Source organism: Tachypleus tridentatus, chromosome 7 (genome assembly GCF_004210375.1).
Source record: "Tachypleus tridentatus isolate NWPU-2018 chromosome 7, ASM421037v1, whole genome shotgun sequence".
NCBI lineage: Eukaryota > Metazoa > Arthropoda > Merostomata > Xiphosura > Limulidae > Tachypleus > Tachypleus tridentatus.
The window spans coordinates 187,577,243-187,589,144 of record NC_134831.1 but is presented as its reverse complement, the minus strand read 5'-3'; positions in this window follow the sequence as shown (position 1 = coordinate 187,589,144).

The window sequence follows — 11,902 nt, the reverse complement described above, 5'->3', positions numbered from 1 at the left end:
TGTTTTCGAGGTATCGTTATTGTCTTGATTTGTCCACCAGGGTAAATCCCCATTTACGAGCAATTTGGCAACGTACCAGAATTTCAGTTTGGAGGAGAAAACGATTTCTTGTTTTTTTATAGACTTCAAATATAAACTTCTGTATATTGATGTTCGTTCTTCTATCACATCATGGCAAAAGTAAACTTTTGTGTTGTTTGTCTGTAAAACCAAAGGAAATGTTCATATTATAAATATTAAATTAACATTTAGAAAACCAATTTAATGGAGAGCTAGTGTCAGAATATTTGACGAAATCCCTTACCTGCGGATCTTTCATTGATTTCTTGTTTCATAAGTTATATATATATATATATATACATACATATAGATATTAATAAATGAATGATTATGAGCTACGAAGATAGCTTTCTTTAATCTCCTTGTGATAGACTCGAGCACGATAACTTATAGGAGAACTATTTTATTTCCACAGACGCGTAACATCTATCAAAAGAGTAAGGTTCCTAATAAGTAGGTTATTGAATTGTTAGTTTTGCTTGTTTGTTTTTGAATTAAGCACAAAGCTACACAATGGGTTACCTGTGCTCTGCTGAATACAGGTTTTCGAAACCCGGTTTCTAGCGGTGTGAGTCCGTAGACATACCGTAGACATACTGTAGACATACCGCTGGGGATCCGACTATTTAAATATTTTCAATATCACGAGATCAATTAAACAGACGAACGTAAAAGTGAAATAAGTTAAGTCGCTGTTCGTGTAAAATAAAATCTTAACATATCATTACTTGGATTTCTTCAGCCTAAATGGTATTTTCGGCAAGAACCAAACGGTCAGTTACTTTAAGTTTCAGAATTGTTGAACAGAAGAAAAGCAAACAGTCGACAACATCCAAGACACTGCAAGGATTTAACTTAACATTCGTGGTACGGATCAGGTTTAGAGGATCAAACGTTTATTAACTACCATCTCATGCTTTGATGCAGTCTTACCAACCAATTACTTATTATTATTATCTTTCTATTGCACTAAATTAACTACGGTATCGCGAGCGGAAGGAGAAATGGATGATTTTCGAACAATCTGGTTATTAAAACCTAAATACTTACCATAGAAATTGAAATTGAGAGCCATTGTCTGTAAAACTACTCTTAATAGTAGAACTGACAGTCACTCATATAATGCACCCACAGATAAAACTGTGGAACTTGTTCAACAGAATAACGTGGGTTTCATCTTTAAGCCTTCCGATTTGAAGCTAAGTACATTAACACGATGCATGAAATTGAAAACAATGTCTGTTTGGTTGTGAAATAAGTCGAAGTGTTTCGATCAGGTGAAATGTGTTTATAATTAAGTTGCAAAGTAAGCCATTCACATTTTAAGACAGTGTTTAGAGTTTTTCTACGTTTGCTAAATCGTGTGTATTGAAAAATTAACATCAGCCATCCCAGTTTTTATTCCTTAAGATTTTTGATGTTTAAAATTCTCTAACTGTATGTAGTTAGGCCTGTCAATGTTCAAGTAATGTGATGTACTTCTAAACAGGTACATAAAGACGACTTCTTTTTTGTGCTTAAATAACAGACTTCAATATAACTGATTTGTCTTTGGTTGAATTCTGCTTTATTACAAACAAGAATCAAATTCGTCTCATGTTTATATTTGTTAACTTCCATTAAAAAACGAATCAGTACATATAACTTACAATCATAATCCGAGGGTCGAGGATTCGAATCCCCGTCACAACAAACATGCTCGGCCTTTCAGCCATGGGGGCGTTATAATGTTACAGTTATTACCACCGTTCGTTGGTAAAAGAGCAGCCCAAGAGTTGGCGGCAGGTGGTGATGACTAGCTGTCTTCTCTCCAGTCTTACAATGCTAAATTAGTGACGGCTAGCGCAGATATCCTTCGTGTAGCTTTGCGCGAAATTCAAAGACAAACAAAAATAAGAAAAAAAGAATGATATATCAAAGGTATCAATTCCCTTTAAAAACCTTAAACACCTCAATCAAATCCCTTTTCTATCTTAGTTTTTCCAAGACAAAATAAAGTCCAAGTTCTTAAGCTATCATCTTATGCCAAACTTTTCAATCCCAGCAACCACCTTCTGATCACTTTCCAACAATTTTGTGTTCTTTCTAAGACATGGAACCCAATATTGAACACAGTAATTAATCCAAATGTGGCTTAAATACATTCAATGACATTATACCTTCGTTAGACTTGTATTTAATATTTCTTTAGATACAACCTAGAATTCTCTTTGCTACAAGTAACAACACTTTGCTTAGAACTAAAATATCAAGGTCTTTTTCTTCCATTATACTGATATTTTCATTAAACGTATACTCACATTTCAAATTGTGATATCCCATATGCATTACTTTGCATCTATTGTAATGAACAGTAATCTGATATTTATTCTAATAATTAGTAAATAAATTTAAATTACTTTTGTGAAGCAACAGTGTCCTGTTCTTGACCATCGACACTTAAAACTTTAATGTCACCATTAAAGTTTTAATAATTTCTGACCATTCCTTCATCTATGTCATTGATGTAAATCTACAAAAGCAAACGTTCTAACTCTTAGACCTGAGATGTCCTAATTTTATCTGTCCAACTTGATTGAATTGTATTTAAAACAACCATCTGCTTTTTCCACTTAACCAGTTTTCTATCCAATGAGTTTTACTGTCTCCCACACCAACAAAGAGATAAGTTTCAAATAAGTCTTTTACTTGGTACCTTGTCAAGTGCTTCTTTTGAAAATCTAGATATATCGAATACACATTCGTACCCTTATCCACATAAGGAGCAACTATTCAAAGGAAGCCAAAAATTACTAAAGCTAGATTGTCCCTTTGTCAAACCATGTTGGCTGTCCAACAAAATGTTAACTTTGCTAAATGACTTCAAAAAGCATATATCAGAATTCAAACATCATTTCCACACTGATGTAAGAGTAAACAGTCCTGTAACTATTGGAACAAGTTTTGTAACCTCTCTGGAAAAGTGGAGTGTCATTTATAATGAACATAACGGGAATATAATGAGTAACAAATTAACACAAAGTACTATTGTTATTTGTACCACATATCGACACATACCTTGCCAAAATCTCAATGCTTATATCATAACATTTTCAAGATGTTTTGCATTAACGAGACACAAGCTTCAAAGACGCAAACTCCTACCTGCTAACTAATAACTATGAAATATTCTTCTTAAAACGGGCAAAATAAACTTAGAATAACAACGATTTAAATAGATTTATTATTCATTGCTTGTTTTTATTTTAGAGCAATGCTGCATACATTGTAGGGAATCGAATCCTGGAATTTAGTGTTATAAGTCCATATATTTAACACTGTTCCACAAGAAAAGAATTACTCTTAACATTATCTACAGTTTAACACCAGTAACACAGCGGTACCTCTGTGGACTCGCACTAATAAAATCCAGGTTTCGAAACTCGTGGTAAGGAGAGCACCGATAGTTTTGTGCTTAATTACAATTAATTAACGGTAACAAATTTAAATCATGCATACAATTAAAATAGCTTTAAATGTGGTTTTTGTCATTCATTCAGAGCACTGAAGTACAAATGTATGTTTATGAATGAATCGACTTGCTTATTATATTAAATTCGAATCCCTTCTTTATTGGCAGCAAATTATTAAATCGATGTAATTTATTGTTTAAAAAACAAACATGTATCAGGGGTATTCTGATGATAAAAATGAACCACTACCTAATTTTGTGTGTGAGTGTAATTACTGTAATTTATAGCATAGTAACTGGAAACTATCTAATGGTGTACATGGGATATTTTTGTAAAGTGTTTTAGAGGAAAATAAAAATAAAAATACTCCAAAGTAGGACGCATTTCACCTTTTTTTAAATAGATATTTGGCTTTAAATTAAATACAAAATTACCTACTTAATCGGTTAAATGAGTCAATTACTACCTTCTACAAACGGTAGGCAATTAACATCTGATGAAGTCATTAGGGACTTAATAACAAAAGAAAGAAGAAAAGAAATCATTATACTTTATATAGTTGTTCCTCTCTAACGGGTACTCCCAGTTAACGGGACTTGGTATGGCGAAGTGGTTAAAGCATCTGACTCGTAATCCGAGGGTCGCGGATTCGAATCCTCGTTACACCAAACATGCTTTCTCTTTCAGCTGCGTGAGCGTTAAAAAGTGGCGGTCAATCCCACTATTTGTTGGTAAAAGAGTAGCCCAAGAGTTGACAGTGGGTGATGATGACTAACTACCTTCCTTACACTGCAAAATTAGGGACGGCTAGCGCAGATAGCCCTCGTACAGCTTTGGGCGAAATTCAAAACAAATCAAACCTGACCCAGGTAACACTAGTAAAATAAATATTTCTATCGATTTCGAGCAGCATTGAAAACCTGGACAAGTGTAAATTTTCGTATTATTTGTTTTCACAGTCTTACAAATAGTGGTTTACAATTATTTTGATAGAAGGTAAGAATAATTTTAAATTATTATGATATTAAAAATCATTAGAAATCTAACGAAATAGAATGTCTTCACAGACTTTTATATAGTTCCTTTATTGAATGTCTTCACAGACGTTGATAACTTATATTTAACTATTCTACAAATGTCTTCATAGAGTTTTAGATTTTCTATGGAATGTCTGGTAGCGTCTAGAATATTTATGGAATATTTTTCACAAAACTTCAGGATAGCTATAGAAAACTAACCCACTTCCCTAAGACATTCTGTGGACATTTTGCATTTTTTTATGTAAAACTTGTAGATAGTTTTATCGAATACCTTTAGAAATATTTCGTAATGTTTATAATAGAAATTATAATACTGATTATTCTTGGAAGAAAAGGTATAGAATATGAGTACCACGGTATTTCTAGCGAGGTTTCAATCTTACGTACCCCAGGACTGTTAGTGAGGCTTCTATCTTAAGGAAAGATGTAGCTATTACAGGGCCGATGGTGACGTTTCTATTCTAAGAAAAGGTGTGGTTTTTTTTGTTTGTTTTGAATTTCGCGCAAGAATACATGCGGGCTATCTGTTCTGTTAACGCTAGTAAAAATATAAATGGTTTCGCAATAAACATGTAATTTTCTCTTATAAACAGGCATGGCTATGATGATAAGATACAACACACCAAATGTTTTTTGTTTTTTTCGCGGAAAGCTACACGAGAGTTATCTGCGCTAGCCGTCCCTAATTTAGCAGTGTGAGACTAGAGGGAAAGCAGCTAGTCATTACCACCCACCGCCAACTTTTTGGCTACTCTTTTGCCAACAAATAGTGGGGTTGACTGAACATTATAATGTCCTACGGCTGAAAGGGAGAGCATGTTTGGTACGACGGGAACTCGAACCCGCGGCCCTCAGATTATGAGTCAGGCGCTCTAACCAAAGATGTGGGTTTTACAGCACCATTAGTGACATTTGTATCAAAAGAAAGGAAGTGGGTACCTCAGGGCCTCTAGTGAGGTTTCTATTTTAAGAAAGCATGTAAAGTGTAGGTATCATAGGTCTGTTAGTGAGTAAGATGTCTCACTTAAGGAAGTATGTAAGGTGTAGGTATCACAGGACTGTTAGTGAGTGAGGTGTCTCTCTTAAGGAAGTATGTAGGTGTCATATCTTTGTCATTCGTGCTTCTTTTGTTAGAAAGAATGTAGGGTCGAGGTCATCACAAATTAGCTCGGTCGGTTCTTGTGGTCAATGACCTACTAGAATGTTGTAATGGTTCTGTGTATTATTAGCTACCGAGTTTGGTTCGTATCTTGAACATAGTTTGTTCCACTTAGAGGCTCGAGTTATCACACACCTATCCACTTAGTTCATATTTTATAAATAAGTGTGTTTGAAATTTCTTGGTTATCACGGACCCGTAGACGTTGGTTATATTTGTAACACATGTGGATGAAGGGTCATGATTACCACAGAACTTAAGACATGTTTTTAATAGGTTCTGTTTGTTACAAACCCGTCTACACTATTCCAACTGAAACACGAGTGTGTGTGAAGGAGTCTGATAATCACGGACCTATCGGCATTGTTTTCATCTGAAGCACGTGCGAACGAAGAGATATGTTTATCACGCACTCTTATACTAGGTTCCTATCTTAAAATACGTTGTGTAGGAAGCGATCTAACTGTCACTTACGATCGCGTTTGATACTCTGATTAAATGTATATATGTATGTTTTCTCTTAGGAAAGCCAGTTCTGGCTATCGGCTGTACCTACTGAGGGGAATTAAACCCCTCACTTTAGAGAATCCGAAAACTTACTGCTGTCACACCAGAGAACAACTCTGATTGCAATTTAAAAACATGAATTTAAGTTTAAAAAGAATTTCAGAAACAAAACATATCCATCAACCATTTCTTTAGTCTCCAAATCCGCTTTTAGAGTTTTGTATACTTACTAGAGATTCTGATGGACTTCACTAACTTTGTAGTTAATTAAAAATTACACTTTACTTATTTTGGGTATTTTGCTGTATAGGTGTATTAACTCACTGATATTTTTATCTGACTATCATTAAAATGATGGTTGGAACAAGTGTATGTCATTTAATTATGTTTTACAAATTAACAAGTATTTCCAATATTTTAATTTACATATATCTTCAGTAACCACTAGGGAAATAAGTGTTCATTAATGAATCGTGCGTATTTTAAGCCCTATTTCATTTAATAAATGCTAGAAAAGCTTAAACGTTAGCTGAACCACGGAGTTAGATCTTATCGAAAATGAGCCTTGATAAACGAATACAAGTAAACATGTGTCGTGATGTTTAATATTCTAAAGTCTCCAGTTCCTCCCTGTTTTGTAATCCGAGGGTCGCGGGTTCGAACTCCGGTTGAACCAAACATGCTCGCCCTTTCAGCCGTGGGGGCGTTATGATGTGACGGTTAATCTCACTATTCGTTGGTAAAAGAGTAGCCCAAGAGGTGGCGGTGGGTAGTGATGACTAGTCGCCTTCCCTCTTTTCTTACATTGCTAAATTAGGGACGGCTAGCGCAGATAGCCCTCGAGTAGTTTTGCGCGAAATTTAAAAAACAAACAAACAAATCCTCCCTGTTTGGCTTTAAGTTACGCTAGCCTTAACGTCTGTTACATGGGTATTTTAAATAAACAGTTTAGTCCTAATGACTCAATCTGCGGATCGCGAATTCGAATCCGTGTCAACTGACATGCTTGCCATTTTAGCCGTGGGAGTGTTGCAATGAAACGATCAATCCCAATTTTTATTGGTAGAAGAGTAACCCATGAACAGGTGGCGGATGATGTTGACTAGCTGCCTTCCTTTTATCGTTGCCAAATCAGGGTCTCTAGCGTAAACGATCCTCGTGTATTTTTGCACAAAACTGAAAATAAAATAAACAACGGCTACGTTTGAAAAGTAAAATATTAATTTCAGGAATCAGTACATTTGATATGTAGCTTAAACCTGTTTAAACAATATTTTTCATTGCGAAGCCATACTGTGCTTACTAAAAATAAATGTTTAGAAAAATGAAAGAAGAATCTATTCCGGATGCTTGCGCACAGCCACACAAAGCTTGTTTGTATATAGCCATTCCTAATTTGAGGTAATGGGTTAGGCGGAAAACAGCTAGTCAGGTCACTAGCACCCATAATTGCTACGATGGGATTCGAACACTGGATCTTCGGCTTCATAGTCTTAGTATGTTATCGGTATAGCCTCCACGATCCGATATGCTAAAGTTAAAATATAATTATCTGAGTTTAGAGATCATTTTACGATAATCGACTTCATTTTCAGAAACATAGTCTGTAGTCTACGCTACAGAGATTTACGGGGACGATAACAGGTTTTAGAGCAATGTCCCAAGAAGAAAAGCATCTTTGTAGACGACTGAAAATATGTTTGCCTGTTGCGCGATTTTGCAGAAGTTATAAAATAACTACCCTAGTCTTCCCAGTTTAGAGTTGACAGACCAGAGAGAAGTCAGATAGTTAACTTAAACTCTTGAGCTATTTTCATCTGACCGATTAGTGGCAATTGACAATCACTCTTATTGTTTTAGCGACAATGAGAATCCTCAGTTAAAAATAAATGTCAAAGCTGGTAAGGCTAAATAAGTGAATCCTCTATACCAGTTTGGACATTACTTTCTAGCAAGATATCGACTTCCCATGTACAGGTCACCAGGGATCGCCTTCAATAGCATTCAGAAAGAATGATATTGATGGAAAATAAAGTACAGTAGGGTATAGGCCGGTAAAGAAAAAAATAGGTGACCAGTAAAACGGTATGCAGTCAAAAGGAACTCGTGACCATATGACGTCATTGAGGTAACTTCTTAAATTATCATTTCGTCAGCCATTTTTATATTATTTTTTCAGTTTCATAGAAATGTATTTGGTCAGTTTTAATTTTCATTATATTTAATAAGCTATAAATATAATTATTTGAGCGTTAAACGTTTGTATAAAATTTATCAAACTGACATTGCTCAAAACGGACCTTTAAAAAACATTACTGTCTCACGTTTCAAAATCTTTACCAAGTGTCCAATTTTTTCATTTATTTAATACTTGTATTGTCCTATTTTGTGTTTTGTCTTTTAACAAATGTGATGTGCTAAGTATTGGTTAGTATTTAATCATTAATAAATACCTGTATACTATCTCTAGGCGTTTTGAGTTGTATTAGTATGTAGACTTAATCTAGTGTTAGGTCATTAATAGCACAGAGTTTGTTATTTTACAAATAGGCCCTACATGGCCATGTGGTTAGGGGCGCTCATAAAGTGAGGGTCGCGGGTTAAACAAACATGCTTACCCTTTCAGCCGTGGAGGCGTTATAATGTGACAGTCAATCCCACTATTCGTTGGTAAAAGAGTAGCCCAAGAGTTGGCGGTGGGTAGTGGTGACAAGCTGCCTTTTTTCTAGTCTTTCATTGTTAAATTACGGACGTCTAGTGCAGAGAGTTCTCGTGTAGCTTCACGTGAAATTCAGAAACAAACAAACTGTTACAAAAATGAGTAACAATTACTATTCATATGAGTAAGTTTACAGAACACGCTCGTAACATATCTAAACCAGAGCATCAGAGAAACAAGAAAACAACAACAACACAAATATGAGTTGTCATATTATCTTTCTGGAGCAAACTGAGTAAATTAATTTGTAAAATTTATATATATTAGAAAAATTGATGTTCTTTATTTTGTCAATTGAGCACAATATCTAATATATTTTGATCAGAACGTAACAGAACTTGGATAAGAGATGAAAGTAAAATATTGTAAACCAAATCTGCAATCGTTATTAGATGATTCATTTCAGACAAATTGAAACAAATTGTGAACGTTTCCTGGTTAACAATATTTAAAACGACCCCAGGTACACATCAGAATACCAAGTAATTTATATGCAAAAACGGCTCGTTTGGGTTGAGAAAATATTTTACATAGAAGGTCGAAACGTTGTTCGCTCTTCTATGTAAAATATTTTCTCAACCCAAACGAGCCGTTTTTGCATATAAATTTCTCAACAAGTGGGTTTCTCGACATCACTGAGAATACCAAGTAAGCTTTTCTGAAGTCAGTGTTCATTCTTTTCTTTCTTTCTTTTTTTTTGAGAAAGAAGCATCCATTTAACTTGCACCACGACATTCGTTACTTGTATTTTGATTAGGCGAAATAAAATCATTATGTGACATTTTAATTTGCTTAACATAGAAAATGAGTTTTCCAAACATCACGTACACATTATGTTATTATTATATAATGATTTGGTGATTACTTTATTTATACTGTATTTCTATCGTCGTCTTTTAATACTTGATAATGTTCGCTTGTTATCTCATACTTTTAAACGTTGTTTTATGTTTATGAGGTCGAGAATATTCTAGTGGTTAGCGTGTTTGCAACATGAACCTGAAGTTCCCAAAGCCACGATTCGTGTTTTGGGACCCTGAGTGACTCATTAGAGACATAACTCACAGACTTACTGCGCACAGTTCTTTGAACAGCATTTGCTGCACCAGTTGGTCTCAGATGTTCTAAAACCCTGTGTTTGTGCTTGGACAATATACGTTTAAATGATAACAGTTAGTTATACATCTAACTTCAGATGTGTCTGCTTTTCTCTCTACGTCATTAATCATTCCAATTGGTAACTTGAATTACAAACCACAACTTCCAACACAAATACACCAACTAGGTCAGCTTGGTTTCTGTACAAATAACATACACCAGATTCTTCACCACAGCAGATGGTGTTAATGCATTACACTATGTTGATAGTACGCCAGAAAACACCTTTCAATGGTACTGGATACACTGTAACGGTCGTGCATATTACTGTTTTTTTGGTTATGATTACTGAGCATTGGATGGTTTAACCACACAGCTCAAAGTCACGTGTAAGACAAACCTTGGTGACTAATTTAGTCTACTCTAGGAGACACTAGTGTCATGTTTCTCCTCTTTTTCTTGTTAACTTAAAGCTCCAGATATTGTATAAAACTAGATAACAGAGGAATGTAATATAACTGTATTTATCCTTCAACAGCACGTTTAATTTTCACACAGTTTCTGGTAAATCTAGCCAACAATGAGGCTCAGAAACATTAGTTAAGAACACTTTCGGAGTCCAACCGAGACCTTCCTTCTCTGTCTCAGGATAAGCTTGGCTTGCATGAGCACGATAACTGACAGTAATCAATTTCTCCCATGCATATGGAAAATATAATATAAGGAAAATATAATAGTCTAATAATTGGACTGAAAATTCCTGAAAGGATCTCCAGATCTGAAGGAAGGACACAAAATTCATGAAAGGGCTTTACTAAATGTATTACAAGTCTTATAAATTTAACATCACACCAGTTGACATGTTGGCATGTCCTTCTTTCTTTCTCTGGAAGGAAAAAAACAACAACAACCTAATTTATATTGCGCCAAAAGAAATTCTGGCCAAATTTCAACAGCTTGTATGTTATGGAAGCTTACGTTAAGCGAAACGTAGATTTCTTTACTGCTCAGACCGTCTTCCTGTTTGTTAACAATAAAATTCAGTAATTGGCGTATTTGTTCATTCTCACTTTGCTTGCTTGTTTTATATGCAGGTCAAATATTACATTACAAATGTGCTCATTTCTACAAGTTTGACTTAGAAACATACATGTTGAAGTTAGAGCAAGTTGTGTTTGTATATTTATTTTGAATTTCACGCAAAGCTCCATGAGGACTATTCGCGCTAACCGTCCCTAATTAGCAGTATAAGACTAGAGGGAAAACAGGTAATCATCACCACTCACCGCCATCTGTTGAGCAACTCTTTTACCAACAAATAGTGGGATTCGCCGTCACATTATTATTGTGAAAGATGAACTTCTATGTACCGAGTTACTTTTAACCTGATTTTGATTATAGCAAACACCTTTGTAATAAATACATTTTAGACAGAAGCTCCTTTAGAACTTGTAATAAACTGTTTATAAGTTTAATATTCCAGATTATTTACATATTAAACAAGACATTATTTTTATTTTCAAACGCTCGTTTTTTATTGTATGAGTTTATAAAAAACACACCAAAGGATGAAATTTAAACAACAATTTTGATAACCTCAGTTATACTGTTTGTGGTGTCTAGTGCTTCTTACGTGTTCTAATTATTTTCTGAGTTATAGTTCTGCTGGAAGCTTACGTCATTTACGTATTCTAATTATCTTTTGAATTATACTCTTGTGTCTTTTGTCGTTATTTACGTGTTCTAATCATATTCTGCCTTATACATTTAGTGGTATTTTACGTTTCGTTACGTGTTCTAATTATCTTCTGAGCTATACAGTTAGTGGCGCTCGTCTTTTTGTTAGGCCTGTCATGGCCTAGCGCAT